Genomic DNA, 11,405 nt, shown 5'->3' with positions numbered 1-11,405 from the left:
ACGGAGAGGAAAAGAAAGGAACCAGAGAGGAGGTTGGATGACGGCTGGGGTAGATAGGAAAAAAAAAATTACGACTAGGCTTTCGAAAAAGGCAGAAAACAAAGCAAAGAAAACTAGGGAAGAGCATCGCGAGGGCTCGTCGGGAGGAAGAAACAAAAACCAGAAAAAGAAAAGTTTAAAACCAAACAAGGAAGGAGAGAAGGAAAATCTGGTCGGGTGCGGTTCCTCAAAGAGCAAAGAAGTCACTGGAACTGCTAATCCTCACGACCGTCACTGTCTTCACCATCACAGTAAGTATTCCTCTTCCTGCTAAATTTCGGTATCTCTTCAAATGCAGACTCTTGAAGTTCTTAAAACATGTATTCTGTGACCTTGCTTATGAAACTTTACTGTTTTGTTGATAATTTTCCCTCCCCTTTTGTTTCATGTTCACTAAGATTCTGTTTTTCCCACTTTTGTGAGTGGCTGTGCGTGGGTCATGAGTGGGTTCGGTTTTTTTTGTGACTGAAAATGTATGAACTCAAAAAGCTGTCAACTTTCGTGCTTCCTTTCCCTGGTGAAACTGAACGTGTATGATTCATGGGTTGCAAATTTTTGTTCTTAGTAGCTTGTCTGTGTTCATGGTTGGGGCTGCGTTTAACATGAACCTCTGCTACAACAAGCTCGAAGTTTTCGACTTGTTGCAGCACGGTTGACAGACCTATCGTTGATAATGTTTGTGGTAGTGGCTGTCAATCTTCGCATGTTCGATTGATTGTCGAAGAAATGGTTCTGTTTTGTTAAGAGTCATGAACGGAATCGTCTAATACTTCCCACAAGTTTGCAGATTATGGTCTTCATGAATTCCATGTGTGATATGACGGCAGGCCATAACATTAACATGGTTTACAGCTTTTAAGCATTTGGCTACTCCATTTTCTGTTTAGTTGTCATTTGTTGCAAGGCCTGATTTGTTGAAGCTTGTGTTCCTAGGCAATAATTCTGGGTTCGTTTGCTAGTTGAAATGTTCAGTGTTGTTAAGGGGTGTTCGGGTTATGGGTTAGATGGTTTCGTTTGAAGTTCCGTGTGAGATTTTTGCATCAGACTTGCAGAAAGCATTTGTTGTTCAAAGAGAAAGTTCCCTCGTGGTTTTGTATGGGATTTTTCCTAAAGAATTCTACACTTTGCTCATGGTTATGCATGTGAATGATTTGACTCACATCGGATTTCTTTTAGTTGAACAAACTTGCGGCTTTGCCACTGTCCGTTCATTTTTGTCGTTTGAATAAAAGTGGTCAGTTTGCCTCCATCCGAGAGTTTGGAGAGATGTTTTCTATGAGTGTTGAGTCTTTTGTTTGTTCTTGATTGCAAGAGTATGGTTGGGATCTTAGATTTTTATCTTGTGAATTTGGTTGGAAGTCACGGCAGAAGTTTAAGTTATTTTTGGTTGTGTTTTGATAAGCCACAAGTCTGCATCAGAAAATATTACAAAAAAAACAAAAAAAAGAAAGCCTCCTTAGCTGCCGTTTTTTAGCAGAAAGCTTGGTTCGTATTCTTGTTTGCATGAGAATCTTCATCATTTCTGGTTCTGCCATTCTCTCTCGTGCATCTGGAATGATAAGTTTGATATAAGTTTAAAGTTGAGTTTTGATTTGAGAGGTTTGTGAAACCTGTCAGGCGAGGTTGATTGCTGAAGCTTCATGGCATAAGAAAAGTTGTTGCAGAAGCTTGTTTGCATGTTTCTTTCATGATTTGCATGGAATTTACATGAAAAGCTTCCAAAAATTGCACTTCAGCCCCCAAGTCTCTCTTTGTTTCACCATGACCCAACCAATTTAATATTTTCATCAATTTGATCCTTCTCAGCTTTGATTTTTGCAACTTCATTGCTTGTTTGCTTTAATTAATTACCATATTTTGTTTAATTGCACTTAATTCGTGATTTTAAGAGCTTTATGACCAAGTGAGCTTGTGTTTTGCATATTTTCTTTAACGTTCTTAATTAAATTGGTACCCTGACCATTTTATTATTTTGGAGGGTAAATTAGTAATTTCACTTCGTTAGGGCATCAACCCAAGGGAGGTATAACTTCTTTTATCCTTTTTGTCTCTCCCCTATGTGATCCAACGTGCTAGGTGAATTGCATGTCTACTTTGCTTTCCTTACTTTTACTTAATTCATTTCATTTATTTCATTTACTTTTACTTTTATTAAGTCATTCTTTTATTTATTTATGGGGTATGTGTACACCTCTTGGCTTGTAATAGATAGGGCTCGGAGAGCATTTTTATTCACTTTTCCTCTTCCCCATTTGTTTTAGTTAGCAAATGTAATAGGTTCATTAGCTTGATTGCTTGCTTTTATTGCTACGTGTTAATTTGCTTTATTAGGCTCTTGCATTTAGTCGAGCATGCTAAGTGTTATGTGCTACGTGTTTATAGGTGATTGGCATGTCTACTTGCTTTCTATAGTCATAAATGAATGTGATGGATGAATGCGTCACCATGGCTAGTCCAACGCTGGTCATGGTTTCTCCCCTCGAGCTCTCACAAGTCCAATGCTTGTGAGAGAATTTTAGAAAAGGGCTAGTCCAATGCTAGACCCAATAGGCCGTCCCCTCTCGTTAGTACATACTTGCATGTCTCACTACATTTCATGCATTTTTCTTAGTTTTCTAGCATTTGGTATGCTCCTCCAATCCTTTCCCCTTCATTTTAGGTTTTTTGCATCCTCATGCTAGTTATAGGGTACATTTGCTTGAGAGTCCCCTTTCGGTAAGGGAAACGAGCGAGTGTGGCTACAAAATAGCCTTAGCACGCTAGTTCTTCCTTCTAATCAAAGGGAAAATTAAAATCATGAAGTTAGAAGTCATTCCCGTACCCGACTTAATGCATTCCTCTAGGTTCATACACTCTCATTTTTTATTATATCACTTCCTCACTTTCTTCATTCACACTCTCTCACTAATATTTTTCTCAATCCACATGCCATGTTCGTACATTTTTCTTATTTCCCTATCACTTATTTATTTTCTACCTCACAAATTGCACCCAATTGCACTTATATGCATTTACTACCATTATACCTTTATTTTTTCAATTGGCACACATGCACTTTTCATACAATTTGAGCACATACACTTTTCTTACATTTGCACACTTGCACTCACATTTGTTTTTTTATTTATTTTATTTTATTTTGCATTCTTCTTACATTTTTGCACTTGCACTCATATTTGGGTCTTATTTGCATTACCCGTGACCTCTATGAGAGTTTTCCTTATTAGCCATCACAACTCATGTGATTGGGACAAAAAATCCTCATAAGAGACATTTTAGATTTAGGATTGCATTATTTTTCGCATTCATTAGTCATATCCAACATGCAACACATACTTTGGGTAGAAGAATTAGGAAAAGAAGGGCTAAGTCACGCAACTAGCTTTGGCTAGGGTAAGGGAGTGCCTTAGGCTTTGCCTTTGCCTTCTCCCTTATCAAATGTGACCCCCGATCCCTTTCTTTGGTTACGTGGACCTAAAAAATTCTTTAAAAAGGGTTTGTTTGCTTTTCGTTCCAAAAATCACTTTTTTTTGGGTGACTTGGTACACCCTAACTCTATACCAAGTGGCGACTCCATTTTCCATTCAAAAAACCCTTTTTGAACTATATTTTGGGTCAAATCGTCGCATTTACAAGTCCCATTTAGACCCACTTTCTTTGTAAATCAAAAATCACTTTTCAAATAAAAAAAATCACTTTCAAACCATTAATTTATTTTTCTTACAAAAAATGGGGCGCGACAATTGGTAGAAACTGATTTGGATTAAGAAACCCTAGGCTAAAGTAAGAAGTATTTGCTTGGTTAGGGTTAACTTGGTTAGGGTGTGATACACTAATGGTTAGTTTAAGTGAATGGGTGCATATGAAGTTGGATTAGAAGGTGTAGATAACATGAGGTTAGTTTTGTAGAATTGTATGGTGTAATTTCGGATTCTGAGAAGGGAGTTAGGAGCTGGTTTAAGGGTGTGTATTTGGCCAGCAAACTTGCATGTTACTCATAGAAACGGATTGTGCGGTTGCGGCGCGCAAAACCGGCAAAACTGGAAACCAGGGCAGTTCAGCATCTGAACTTTGGATCCATTTTTCTTGATGTTACGTATGGATTCAGGGATTGCTCAAAACATGAAAGTTGTATTCCATTAAGTCCTTGTTGTGCCTGCAAATTTTCAGCCCAATCCGATTAGTAGATCCTGAGTTATGGCCAAAACCTTCACTTCTGTTCTAAACCCAGGATTTTGTTACGTTTCTGGATTTTGCCTCTGACCGTGTTTAGTTCACTTCTATAATGTGCGAACTGAGTGTTGATACCTTCATAAGAAATGTAGATCTTGGTCTTAGCTTCGAAACGGTATAAAGTGCATCCGAATCCGAGTTCCGTAGCTTCCGTTATGACCAAAACAAAATCGGTTGTCAAAACTGCCTTCGGATTTGGACAGTTCTGACAGGAACTTTGAACCTCTTTTTAGGCGTGTTAGTAGCTGTTTGCGATATAATGTGATGCAATCTTCTATTTCAGACGGTGACGGGCTAGACGGTGCCAGTGGGGCTTACTAACTAGGATACGTGACTTGATCTTCACATTTTTACTATACTTGATCTTTGAGTAAGTATTCAGGCCATTCTTACGTGTTACTTTCTGATGTGTTTTGATATGTATAAAAAGGGTACCTAGGCGAGGGTGTACTTTATCGCACTCGACCTAAACCCTAATCTGCACACATATTTGTACATGGCATATGTATATGAACTATTTTGGAACTAACCCCTTGAGCTTGTAGCTCGGGGTGACTTTTGGGTGATTTTGTGAAGTTCGTGAGTTTGGGGCGCGATCTCAAGACCTAGATGGACTATTCGAGCCGGTCAGGGCTTGGTCGAAGTCAGTCCAACCTAGTCTGAGGTCACCAAGTTTGTGAATCCGGTTCACCGAGTATGTGACCCGAGCCTGTGAACCAAGCTCAATTTCGTTCGCTCGAGCAAGTTTGTGAGGTGACTGGCCAGTGAGGGTGGTAAGGTGTACGGTGGGAGTACAAGTGGAGTTCTACGGACCATTATTTGTGGTCGACGGAGTGTCGACAGGAGATCACACGTGGCATACGATTTGGCTTTGGAGCCAACCTGTATCCTTCATTTGTGTTGTTATTTTGTACTTTTGTTTTGACATTTTGGGGCATAATTGTTCGTATTTATGTGCAATTTACGCTTTTACCCCTGTTTACTTACTAAGCATATAGCTTACCCCGTTTCCTTTATTTTCCTTAGCAGGGGACGACGCGGGGAACTCCTTGGCACATTCACTAGTATAGTTAGGCGTGCATGTTTTAGTTAGACGTTTCAGACGTTTCTTCTTGTTTTGGTGGCCTGTATAAGAACCCCTTTTTATCGGGTCTACTTTATATATATTTGGTGATTAGCATATGGTGATGTAGTAATCTGAACATCTATTTTGGAGGATGTAATTAGAACACTTTTGGGACTGTATATATTGTATATAGAACTCTTTTGGTTTACCAAGTTTGTATTGCTTTAAGTTTTGAGTCCTGGCGCGAGCCAGGCAGGCGGCCCGCCGATACCCTTGGGTTCGCCCTTGGGAGAAGTGAGGTCGTCACAGGTGGTATCAGAGCGCCTAGGTTTAAGGACTTGGGCAAGTGGGATATACGCGATAGGCACTAGGCATATCCGATTCTTTTAAGATGAATGATATATTTTAAGCTGAAATGCCGGTGAACTGACGAAGTAATGTTTTGTAGGTATGGATCCGGGTAGTTCTGGTGGTGTGGGGTCAGGACCGGGACCGAGACCTCCTAGCGCAGGGGGCCCGGTGAGCCAGGTGTTATGCCGGCGTGAGATTCGCTATCAGAGGAGGCCTGGGCAGCCATATACGTTGTATTCCCCTTTCGGTCAGTTGGATCGGTCATGTGAGTGTCGACACACATTCGGCTTCCCCGATGAGGTCGTCCTGGCAGTGGACGACGAGCGACGTTGCATGGAGAAGGTGGCTAATTGCTTGGCTCGACAATTGGAGGAGGCTAGAGAGTTTGGCGACAGGAGGGTTAGGCACATTGGGGATTTGCAGCGGCGCATTAGGGACTTGGAGCAGGGGCTCCGAGTTGAGGAGGAGAGGACGGATACTCTTTGTGACAACCCCACCTTCCCCTAAGGCGAACCAAAGGGGTTAGCGGACTGCCTGCCCATGTGAGAACCCGTAATTTTTCCATTTTCTAGGTTTTATTACATTTCTAGGTTTTCTTATCTTCAATGGTTTGTTTTCTGCACTTTTTGTAACCGGAAAATTTTCTAGATAATTTTTATGAGTAAATATAGTTTTTAGATGATTTTTCTAATATCGAATAGATTTTGAGAAATTAAGAGCGTATACGGGACGTGGGACCCACTAGTGCGAAAAGTTCGGAAAAATTCGGCCAACTAGATTAAGTTTTGCATACTGGAATTAATTTACCGGGTGTTAAGAGATAAGTAGAGGTTGCAATTTGGATTGATATGAGAGAGACAAGTTAGGTAGATATTTAATAAAAGGTGACAAGTGTCACCATGTGATTGGGCTTACCTTAAGACTTTCTTACCATTGACTTAAATAACCAAAAATGACCCAAAAAATCTTCCAAAAATCTTCAAGAAGAGCCGGCCCTCTCAAGCTTTCTTTCTCTCTCCCTTACTCCAAGCATAAGGAAGAAAACACTTCAATCTTGTTCCAAATCATCACAACCAACCATCCAACCTTGATTTTGCTCCATAAAACACCTTCAAGTAGTGTTTGTGAGTTGTTTGGTGAAGTTATTTGGAAGGTTAAGGTGATCAATAGCTCTCTCTCTCTTGTTTTAAAGGTAAGTTGTGAAGAACCACCCTCCTCTTTTAATTGATGCTTAAATCATGCTTAGTGGTTGTATAAGATGCAAATTTATGGGTTATTTCTTGATTTGTGGTTGTAATGATGAAGTTTTATTATTTTTGGGGATTTTTCTGTTTTACTATAAGCATGATAGTGTGGCTATCTATGATGATTGGAAATGGTCTATATTGACTCTAGGAGGTGGAAAAAGTGATTAATTGCAACCAATTTCTGTTTTGGAAGAAAATTGAAAAACCTAGGGTTCTTAAGGGAGCATTCTGTCCGAATTTTTAGGTCATAGATAGAGGCCGAATTGGCCTTAGCTCAAAACATTAAAGTTGTATGGAATGGCATTTTAGAAGTTCCTACAAAATTTCAGGTCAATCAAAGCAGTGTAGAATGAGATAAGTCGAAATTACTATTGCTGTTCTGGTTTTACCCGAAATTGAGAAGTGCGTCTATAATGGGTTGTTTTGGCTGGAATTGCTTCCGAATTGGTTGTTTAGGCCTTCTGATGAAATTTATCCCTTTTTCTTAGCTTTCATCTGGTTTTGGAATTTCTGGATTTGGACTTGGAGAGCCTGAGTTATGATGTTCCCGCTAGAATGCGTTTTGGTGAATCTGTTTTACGTTTTTGATGTAGTATCTTGCATTTTTGACATGGTTCCACTCAAAAATGGGTTGAGTGACCTTCTGAAATGTTGTAACCCTGTCTTTTAGCTTCGAGATGGTGGGTCTTGCACCCTCATCCGATAAGCATAGTGAAATTTGTGCCATTACCGTAAAACGAGGACAAAAACTGTTTTTTTTTTCAGGGCCAAAGCTAATTGCATTTCCGAATTTTCTGGTTTCCTCTATTGTTTGTGTATGCTTAGGGAACCCTGTTTTGGTAGTATATAGAATTGGTTTATGACTTGTAATTGAGTCTTATTGTGTTCATTTGAATAGTTTAGGGCTTGACTTTCATATCCAGTTATTTCCTAGCTAAATTTTGTACTTGAATGCCATTAAGCCTAGTGAACGGCTTTAGGGAATGAGATTATTTTTGTACAAGATGTTGGGACTGATTTGAGGAAATAATGAAGCCATGATGGCTGGAAAATAGGTAAACACAAGGTATATGCTGCCGAAATTTTACTTGAAGGCTAGTTGGATTTACTTGTGATTTGAACGAAGGGCTTTTGGGTTGGTTGAGCCTAGGTCTTCATGTTACCTTTTCATTACCAAAACTCATGTTTTGCACCCTTGCTTTAGTAATTATTTGGCGAGGCATACGACTGGTAGTCGAGCCTCACATGTGCATTATGTATACTCAATTTTGAAAGTGGAACCTTCAATTGTTTTCCTTGGATTATTTTAGGGTTTATTGGTGATTAAAGCTCTCTTTTGGGAGGTATCTGCACTGACCCGGGTGAGTATACTACTCACTTGTGTGTTACTATATGGCTTTGAATGTAAATTGCTTGAAGTAAATTGAATGTGAATTGATTGAAGTGAAAGTGTACTTTATCACTCTCACTTATATGCCTTATATCATTGTTGTCATGTTATTGGATTGTTACATGAAATGTTACATGAAATGAAAGTACTTGACTTGGTGCCGATCAGACGAGTATCCAACGATTACAAATGTTATCAAAGAGCTCAACCCCATTGGTAGTTGATTGAATCGAGCCGGCAAGGGCTTGGTCGTGACAATTAATGAGCCTTGGGTAAAGTTATAAGGAATCTTGTAGTATAAGAGACTCTCGATTCCGGTATGCTCGAGTAATACCACAATGCATGTGTTTGGATTGCGGGCCCGGTTGGGGGATGTTAGGAGGAATGGAATGGGAGTAAAGTGGAGTCTACGGTTGGTTACTTTTAAACATTGACGGATAGTCAATGAGATCCGATCAAGAATGCAAACGAGGAAAAGGGCTCTTGAGAGCCACCCGTATCCTTTTATCCTCATTATTGATGTGTGGCTTTACTTATTTTTGGTAAATTGGACTGTTAAGCTTGATGCATCTATGAACTTGGTTGTTTGAGTTGTATTCTCACTGGGCAATTAGCTCACCCCGTTCCTTTTGTTTTCCTTACAGGAATATGAATTTTTTTGGAATATATCTTGATAGATGGTTGCCGAATGAACTAGATGAATGTCTCTTTTGTGTTGTATATAAAATGGGACCCTAAATGTATCATTATGGCCGTTTTCACTTTTGTTTTGGCAAACCACATATGTAGTGATTTTATATCACTTTTAAATGCCATTTTGGCTTGTAAATGCTTAATGCTATGTTGTATATGTATTTCGATGTTTGGTTGGGTTCGGACGGGTCGGTTACCATTCATTACCGACTCTGGATTTCATTTTTTTATTTTGGGTTAGTTTGCCCTTTTGCCTCGTTTACGCGCGTTATAAGTTCCAGAACGCAATAGATTGCTCTACTGCACCGTTAGTTCTGGCGAGAGCTGGGCAGGCAGTTCGCTAACCTCTTTGGTTCGCCTTAGGGGAAAGTGGGGCTGTCATAGCCCAGCTCTCGCCAGGACTAACGGTTCGGTATAGAACGAGCTAATACATTCCGGAACTTACCAACGCGGGTAAACAAATCAAAATGTCAAAATAAAATTAAAAAAAATGAAACCGAAGTCGGCTATGAATAGTAACCGACCCGTCAGAACCCAACCAAATATCAAACAAACATTCACATCTTGAAACTTAGCATTTACAAGCCAAAGTGGCATACAAAAGTATTCAAAAGTGGATACATGTTTGGTTTGCCAAGTCAAAAGGGAAACGGTCCCAAAAGTACATTTAGGATTTCAATACATGAGCTATACAAAAGATATGTTCAACTAGCTTAATTTAGCAGCCAATTGTCAAATCCAGTCCAAAAGTATTTATTTTCCTGTAAGGAAAACAAAAGGAACAGAAAGGGGTGAGCTTGCGCTCAATGAGGTACCAGACATATAGCAGTAAAATCATGGCATTTCACATTTAACAAATCAGGTACACATGCCAGATGTAAAGTAAGGGAACCAATGATTCAAATCAGAAGGATACAGGTGGCTCTCAGGAGCCAAATTCCCATTAGCATCATCGAAGCCTGATCGAAATAATAGTTGACACTCCGTCAACGCTAAAGGAGTAACCAATACCGTAGACTCCACTTTTTTCGATTCCTTCCACCTCACATACCCCACCGGGCCCGAAATCCAATCAGATCAGAAATGGTAATACTCGAGTATACCCGGAATCAAGGGTCTCAATACCCAAAGATCCCAAAACAGACTACCGTGGTTCGTTATCTAATGGACCAGTCCCTTGCCGGCCCGACTCGAGTAACTGGCCACAGGTGTTGAGCTCAGAGGTCACAAAAAGGTCGTTGGACACAAGCTTCCAAACGACGTCAGAACAGATACAGATCCAGATACAGATAACAGATACAGATACAGATACAGATAGCAGATTCAGATACGCGTTCAAAATTGGCATATGAACAGACCAGAGAACGAGTGTGATAAAGTATACCCTCGCCTCCCTTTTATCAAAATAGTATTTGGCTCAAACAGTCATAAATCAAGTATTCAGATATTCAGATATTTCACATAACGGGTAGCAGGTAATGGAACACTCACCGGTTCAAGTACAGATACCTCCCAAAAGAGAGCTTTAATCACCAAGAAACCCTAAAATAATCCAAGGAAAACAATTGAAGGTTCCTCTTTAAAAAATCGAGTATACAGAATGCACATGTGAGGCTCGACTACCAGTCGTATGCCTCGCCAAATAATGATTAAAGCAAGGGTGCAAAACATGAATTTTTGGAAACGAAAAGGTAACATGAAGACCTAGGCTCAAACAACCCAAAAGTCCTTCGCTCAAATCACAAGTAAATCCAACTAGGCTTCAAGTAAAATTTCGGCAGCATATCCCTTGTGTTTACCTATTTTCCAGCCATCATGGCTTCATTATTTCCTCAAATCAGCCCAAGTTTGTGACCCGAGCTTGTGAACCAAGCTCAATTTCGTTCGCTCGAGCAAGTTTGTGAGGTGACTGGCCAGTGAGGGTGGTAAGGTGTACGGTGGGAGTACAAGTGGAGTTCTACGGACCATTATTTGTGGTCGACGGAGTGTCGATAGGAGATCACACGTGGCATACGATTTGGCTTTGGAGCCAACCTGTATCCTTCATTTGTGTTGTTATTTTGTACTTTTGTTTTGACATTTTGTGGCATAATTGTTCGTATTTATGTGCAATTTACGCTTTTACCCCTGTTTACTTACTAAGCATATAGCTTACCCCGTTTCCTTTATTTTCCTTAGCAGGGGACGACGCGGGGAACTCCTTGGCACATTCACTAGTATAGTTAGGCGTGCATGTTTTAGTTAGACGTTTCAGACGTTTCTTCTTGTTTTGGTGGCCTGTATAAGAACCCCTTTTTATCGGGTCTACTTTATATATATTTGGTGATTAGCATATGGTGATGTAGTAATCTGAACATCTATTTTGGAGGATGTAATTAGAACACTT

Source organism: Coffea arabica, chromosome 1e (genome assembly GCF_036785885.1).
Source record: "Coffea arabica cultivar ET-39 chromosome 1e, Coffea Arabica ET-39 HiFi, whole genome shotgun sequence".
Taxonomy (NCBI): domain Eukaryota; kingdom Viridiplantae; phylum Streptophyta; class Magnoliopsida; order Gentianales; family Rubiaceae; genus Coffea; species Coffea arabica.
The sequence above is the reverse complement of the archived record's forward strand: the minus strand, read 5'-3'. Positions refer to the sequence as shown.